This window comes from Coccinella septempunctata, chromosome 2 (genome assembly GCF_907165205.1).
Source record: "Coccinella septempunctata chromosome 2, icCocSept1.1, whole genome shotgun sequence".
Classification (NCBI taxonomy): domain Eukaryota; kingdom Metazoa; phylum Arthropoda; class Insecta; order Coleoptera; family Coccinellidae; genus Coccinella; species Coccinella septempunctata.
In genome coordinates, this window is record NC_058190.1 from 5,391,606 (window position 1) to 5,399,772 (window position 8,167).

Consider the following 8,167-nt stretch of genomic DNA (forward strand, 5'->3'; position numbering starts at 1 on the left):
TTCTATATATTTTCGCTTTATCACCTCTTGCTCTTGATCCATTGAAAATGTCGAAAAGACAGTCCATACCAAGAACAAATTCTGCTGTGTATGTGGCTTCACTCGGCAATTTTTCAATCCAATCATTGCCTCTATAGCTGCTATAACAGTGTTGCCCAATGTTCGGGCAGCAAGAGACCCTCCTTTTGAGCATTGGATACCTATCTAGATTAAAATAAACTTTCCTGATTTCCCTCATGGACTGGAACTTTCTCGTTTTATGACACTGGACAATGTGGCTCAATTTTGCATATTTGCAGTCATCATATTGAATGTCATACTCTAGAAGTGCATTCCTGGTAGACTTCAACAAAAAATCTTCGGGGTTCACATAAAAATGGTAATCTGAGTGGCATAATTGTTTAATTGCTGCGCGATTTGTGGGACCTTGATCCCAAACAGTGACCAAGACTTTCAAACCGATTCCCTGCAATGCAGCAATTACCTCAAACAATAAAAGCTTCCATCTGCAGTTGAATCAGGACCCCTAGTGCAATAAAATGCTATAGGCTGTTTTCACTTCTTGTGGAGACCATCGAAACAAGAGTTTGGTAAGCTAAGAGATTTTTACGGCCCAATGATCCTAAATCCACATATCCCACTACTTTATCATGTGCTCTGTCCAGAACTGCCTGTTCTGACGAACCAATTTCATCGAAAATGACAGTGCAGCTTTTTTCTTCAAACTAATCCTACTTGGATACATGTTTCTTGAGTTTTTTTAATAATTCATCATTCAACCAACATCAGAAGGGATGTTGTGCAACACCTTTTGTATGGTGCTTCTTGAACGAAGGGGAATGGACTGTTTTGAGAAATTATATGCTTTTGGTCCTTTTTTGAAAAGGGCTAAAGCATAAACTGTGTCCAAGTTGGTCTTTTTAATTGAGCATTCTTAAAAGTGCTTTGAATAAATTGCACTCCTTCCCGATCCAGCTTCCCTTCAAAACCTTTGAGCATTTAAAATTGGACACATTGATAAACCTGTTTCACTTTGAGTTTTGACTCAAGTAATGACTTACGAAGTTTATGGCTACGTTGTGCCTATGTCCTATTAAAAAAATACAATTTTTTCTTTCTGGGAGAAAGATTTCTAACACTGATTTTGGACAAAATACCTCTTTTCACTGTTTTACCTACACCACTTTCACATGCCTATGTTGAAGGTGCTCAAATGATGGCCCTGGTAGGTGGTACGTATGGTCGTCTATAAAAAGTTCCATTGAGGCGTCACAAATGGAAGATTCCATTGAGACTTCACTCACCATTTCCACCTGCCGTTGTTCAAGGACTGCATTAAATGATGGATCTGGTAGGTGGTAGTTATGGTCATCATAGAAGGTTCCATTGAGACGTCACAAATGGAAGGTTCCATTGAAGCATCACTAATGGATATTTACATTGAGTTATTATTCATGGAAAGTTTTATTGAGACATCACTAGTGGAAGGTTTCACTGCGACTTCATTGATGGAAGATTCCATCAAGATATCACTACTTGGAGTTTCTTCCGAGTTATCACCAACGGAACTTGAGGTATCCATTACCAGTTGTACTGCTCTGCGTGATAAGGTAGAGGTATCTGTGAATTCTGTTACGTTGAAGTGATCTTCACAAAGATAACATTTTCGGTCACTCTCAATCAAATTCATGATACTGAACCATTCTCTTCTCCTCTTTGTTTCCTTCTCTGGAAACCGATAGAACTACAATTTTTGCACTCATATTTATCGGTTACTTTTTTGCATAAGTAACCCGCAACATATGCCACCGAACATATCTCTAAATTGAATTTTTCACCCAAAAGTTCTCCCTAGGTTCCGCACTGGAAAAATCAGCATCTGCATTTTGAACTTCAGGCTTTTCAGCTTCTTCACTCACGGCATTATCCAAAGTTTCAGAATATTGACCACTAATGTCATCCACATCCAAAAAACACTCATCACTATCAATATTAGTCCCAGAATTTGCATTAACTGATGATCTGACCAAATTCGCAATTAAATTTATTTTGAATGATGCCCTGAATTTACGCACAGTGGGGTTTCTATTATAACCTCCCTTTTGCCTATAAATGGAAAACTGATTTTCAAGAGGATCTTGATTGAGGCGACAAGTAAATATGAATTTATTTTTCTGCTCATTATGCTTGAATGGTTTGTAGAAATCCATCGAAACTTGAAGGTCTAAAGGGGCGACCGCTCTTATCAATCTTATATAATTTGCTTATCAATTCATATCCAGTATTCATAACTTCCATAATTTGAGGGTTTCTATTACAAAGAACTCTTTTATTAGGATCATTATTACTGAATGAATTGCAGTTCAATGAATCGAATTAATTATTTACCGTATCTACAAAATAAGCGGTATTCTCTCCTGTCTTAGAAACTAGCTAACCACTCCTCAAACTTTGATTGTTTCGGCTACACCGTGACTCAACAATTGAGCAGCTAGTTTAACACTCATTTTTTCGAAGCCGTTCGGATTTAAATGTTTGTCTGTCAATTTCAAGAGACACCTCCCGTCGATCTCATACACCTTCCTGATATGTTGCCTTATTTGACTGAAAAGATTTTCTATAGGATCTTGATGAAGATTTCTAAGAACCATTACCGACCTTATAATTGTTTGCCCTCAATGAATTCAAAATTGTTTTTACATACCTCATTTCCCAAAACTTTCCAGTTACTGACTTGAGCAAAATTTCGGACCAAAACTCTAAATCAGGTGAATTACGAATAAGGCAGACCTTACCTTTTTCCCTTCAAAATTATGGAATAGAGAACTATTGAGTGAGTCAGATAAATGATCAATAATGTGGCAAAATTCTGCAGTTCCCAATGCATCAGTCCTCAACTCCCCACACGTATAAAAAGTCTCAATGGCTGCTGCCATTGTGTGGCTTTGTTGTCGGGCAGCCACATTCACCTTCATTTTCTTGTATGTGTCATTACAATTCAAATGATTGTCATTTAATCTATTTAATAATTTATAAGTCCGGTTCATCTTGTCTGAAAGGAAAGCTTGCTTGATGTGTTCCATACTCGCAAACTTTCCATGTCGAAATTAAATTTTCACTTGATTAGTGCATTCCTAGTATTTTTTTTTTAGGTGGGGCACATTAAAGATGGTAAAGATAGTATGCCCATTAACATAAAAATGATAGGACGAAGGTTTCTCATTTGTGCAGTCTACAACCAACGAAGTTAGAGCACTTCTATTGATACTGCCTTGATCACAAACTGTGGCACAAATCTTTATCCCCACCATTTGAACTTTTCTATTACCAATATAATTAAGTTTTTCAAATCTGTCGATTTTACAGTAGGGGGTTTATTTATATTTTGCAGTTGACTGTTGGTGAAGCTTTTGGTAAAATCATTCAAGTTTTTCTCAATAAATCTAATCTACCCTGATTCTATAGTTCTTTCAATGAATTTAATTGAGCACCATACTTGTTAAGAAAAATAGTGGATATTCTAGAAAGTTTATTGAAACGACATGAACTCTCGAGCGTCAGCTAAAAGACTGACTCCTTTTATTGAGCCTACATCGAATACACACATCTGTCATTCAGACCATAGAGTTAAGTTACTTGACATGATTGTTCAGCCTTAAATCAATAGATGTCTCTAGTGACATTTTAAATATAAAACTAACACCCCCACTTATTTAAAATGTCTTAATCCTAAATTTTCAACAAAATAAGAGTGCTTGACATTCCCAAGACTCTTTGTCAAAATATCTGCTACCATTTCATTTGTACTCAAATAATCAACTTTAACAATTTCTCTTTCAATATTATCTCTAATAAAATGGTATTTTAGATCTATATGTTTAGAACGTTCATGAAACACTGGGTTGTAACATAATTTGTTCGCACCTTGATTATCATTATACAAAGTTATACAATTAATGCTACCATGAATTTCATTCATAAGATTTCTTAAATAAATTGCTTCTTTAGAAGCATCACTTATGGCCATATATTCAGCCTCGGTGCTTGATAATGCCACAGTTTTTTGTTTACAACTTTTCCAAGAAATTGCACCATCTGAACATTTAAAAACATAGCCTGTGTATGATTTTCTGTCTAACTTATCAGATCCCCAATCGGAATCTACATAACCTTCTAAATTCAAATTTACATCTTTAGAATAAGTTAATTTTAAATGTTTTGTACCTTTCAAGTACCTTAAAATCCTTTTTGCACATTGCCAATGGTATTCTGAATAATCACTATTAAATTGACTCAAATAATTGACAGCATATGTTATATCAGGCCTGGTTAAAACTGACAAATACATAAGACTCCCTATTAGCTTCTGATAAGGCAACTTACTTAAATCTTTATCTGATTTTTGTTGTTTATCTAAGTTCAAAGGGCTTTCTAATGGAGTTTTTACAGTTTTACAATTCTCCATACCAAAACTAGACAATATTTTATCAATATATCGTTCTTGATCTAAATAGATTTTGCCTTTTTCGTAATTTCTATCTATTCTTACTCCTAAGAAAAATTTTGCTTCACCTAAATCTTTGATATCAAATTCTTGACTTAATTTTATCTTCAAATCCTCAAGTTCACTTTCATTACTAGAGAAAACCAAAAAATCATCAACATACAATGCAATATAACTTACTGAATTTTCATCTTTCTTTATAAATAAACAATATTCAAGATTCGATCTGTTATAGCCTAATTTTGATAGAGTTTGATTAACTTTATGGTTCCAGGCTCTAGATGCCTGTTTAAGACCATAAACAGCCTTTTTCAATTTATAAAACTTGTGTTCTTGTCCTTCTACAATAAAACCTTCTGGTTGTTTCATATAAATTGGCTGATCAAGTGACCCATTCAAAAAAGCAGTCTTAACATCTAGATGCACAATTTTCAAGTTCAAACTTACAGCTAATGAAAACAACAACCGCAAATTAGAATGTCTTACTACCGGAGAGAATACATCATTGTAGTCAATACCGAACTTTTGTACGCACCCTTTCGCCACTAACCGCGCACGATACTTCACTCCGCCACTTTCACTGGTCTTCTTCTTGAAAATCCACCTGCATGGAACTATTGTTGCAGACTCTGGAACATCATCCACCAGCTCCCAGGCATCATTTGTCTCGAAACACTGCATTTCCTCGGACATCGCCTTTTCCCATAGATCAGAATCTGGAGAAGAAAAAACTTCTTCCACCGTTACTGGATCTTCTGGATTACAAACTCCTGCACATGCAAAAGTGACATAGTCTTCATATAGTTTGGGTTTTGGCTTCCTACTTGATTTTCTTATTTCTGATGACACTTCATTGGATACTTCTTCTTCTTCTACTGATTGTTCTTCAGCTAACTGGTTTTCGCTGACCTGAGCCCCCACTGGTTCTGGTGACGGTTCAATTAATATCATTGATCTTGATGGAGTTTCTTCTATAACTGCATCTCTACTCACAATCACCTTCCTTGTGCTAGGATCATACAATCTGTATCCTTTAATGTTATCACTGTAGCCAACCAATACCATTTTTCTTGATTTCTTGTCCCATTTTAGTCTTTCCTCTTTGGGAATCATGGCCATTGCTTTACTTCCAAATATTCTTATTCTTGTGACATCAGGTTTCTGGTTAAACCACATTTCATATGGCGTTTTATCAATCCCTGAAACAGCAGAACGATTTCTTAAGTACACTGCACTTGCCATAGCTTCTGCCCAAAAGAGTTTCTTCATATTTGCATCAAACAATAAGCAACGAGCCTTCTCAACAATGGTTCGATTCATTCGTTCTGAAGTTCCATTCTGTTGAGGTGAATATGCGTTTGTTTGCTGATGTAATATTCCATGTTTCTTATAAAATGCTTTGAATTTATTAGAATCAAATTCAGTTCCTTGATCGCTCCTGAAACATTTTATTTTAGAATTCTTCTGATTTTCTACATACGTTTTGAATTCCACAAATCTGTCGAAGGCCTCATCTTTGCTTTTGAGGAAATATACAAAGACCATTTTTGTATAATCATCTTCCAAGATGAAAAAATATCTTGAACCTCCTAGGGATGTTACTTCCATTGGTCCACATAGATCTCCATGAACCAATTCCAATACTGAAGTTGCTCTGCTTCCCGGATGGTTAAATGGATATCTTGATTGTTTTCCCTCGCAACAGACTTCGCAAACTTCGTTTTTCTTTGAATTTTCTTTGCAATCTAGACCATTCACAAGACCATTTCTCATTAAGTTAAGATCCTTGTAATTTAAGTGACCAAATCTTCGGTGCCATGTTTCTAAGGAAACAGCCATATTTACTAGCATAGTCGACTTAGTTTCAGTATAATTTAACTTATACACATTGTTTACTAGACATGCTGTAGCCACTAATTGCTTTTTCACGTTGTAAATATCACATCCTTTTTGGTGAAATTTGACAGTATTTCCTCCTCTGATGAGCTGACTCACAGACAGCAAATTTGTCATCATACCAGGAACATACACAACGTCACGAATTGTAATAGAATTCTGTTTTTTATCAACTACAGTTTCTATTTCAATGTCACCTGAGCAATCTACAGCTAGTTTATTATCGTTAGCCACAGTAATTTCTTTCAATTCTGGATTTCGCTGTATGTTCTTCAGCCAGTCCTTTCTGGAAGTAATATGCATGCTGCATCCTGAATCAACATACCAATCCGTTTTGTTAAATACTCCACTGATAAAAACTGCATTAAAAGCACTGCTCGAATCTTCCTTCTTTTTGTTTTCTGGACATTTGTTCATAAAGTGACCTGTTTTCTTGCATTTATAACAAGTAACCTCACTTTTGTTTTTGTTTTTCTTGTTGGTGCTGCCACCTCTGTTACCTTTGTTGAAAGCTTTGTTGGCGAATGCTCCAGCTGTAGTGTTTTCTGCAATACCAGCGCCACCTAGGTGCATATCCAACAACCTGGACTTAATGGAATCTGCAGTAACGTCTATTCCAGAATGTTCAATGGCGATCACCATGGGTTCAAATCTTTCCGTTAAACCGGCAAGCATCAAGCTTCCGATCAATTCTTGACTGAGTTTGAAACCGGATCTATCCAACTTCTGGGATGTGTCTATCACTTGATTCACATAATGTTCCATTGATTCACAATTGTCCAAACGTAACGAGATTAATTTTCTGAGCAAACCAATTTTTCGCGCGAAACCACTGTCCTCGTACAAGTTTCTGAGTTTGTCCCACACTTCTTTAGCCGAATCACAATCTTTCACATGGATGTAAAGCGAAGCGTCTAATGTAAGAATCATTTTGGCTTTAGCCTTACCGATTAACACATTGTCTGTTTGCGTACCACTGATGCACTCCGTGAGTCCTTCTAGAACGAACACGTTTTGCAGAGCGAAAGCCCAATCTGCATAGTTCTCACGACCCATCAGTTTTGGGACACACGTTAAAAAACTCGTGGCCATTTTAGCACTCGATGTAATTCGCGTTTCTCAAATAAACTACTAAAACTTTCGTCCTGGGCCCATAACCTGTTAAGAAAAATAGTGGATATTCTAGAAAGTTTATTGAAACGACATGAACTCTCGAGCGTCAGCTAAAAGACTGACTCCTTTTATTCAGCCTACATCGAATACACACATCTGTCATTCAGACCATAGAGTTAAGTTACTTGACATGATTGTTCAGCCTTAAATCAATAGATGTCTCTAGTGACATTTTAAATATAAAACTAACAATACTTTTCAATATAGTTTTCAGGAATAATTTCGATGGAATATTTCTATGAATTTTGTAAAGCGTATCCTGCTCAGGAGTTAATTCCGATCTACTCAGAACAGGCATCAGTTTGGGATATTCCTTCATGAAATCCAGTAACAATTCTTTCTGCTCCATCGAGACATTTGTATGCCTGCTGTTGGAAATTAGGTTGGTTTAGGATAAATTGTTCTTCAATGAAACGCACTTTGTGAAACAATCTGTATATTGATTCAATCGATTTAACGGAGGTCGATCTATACTCTCAGTGAATATCAAACCTGAACTAACTAAGACGGAGAGGAAAGAGAAATATCTTATTCCTAAAACATGCTTATATACAGTATTTAGGTTCTAATAGCAAAGTACATAATATGGTTCTC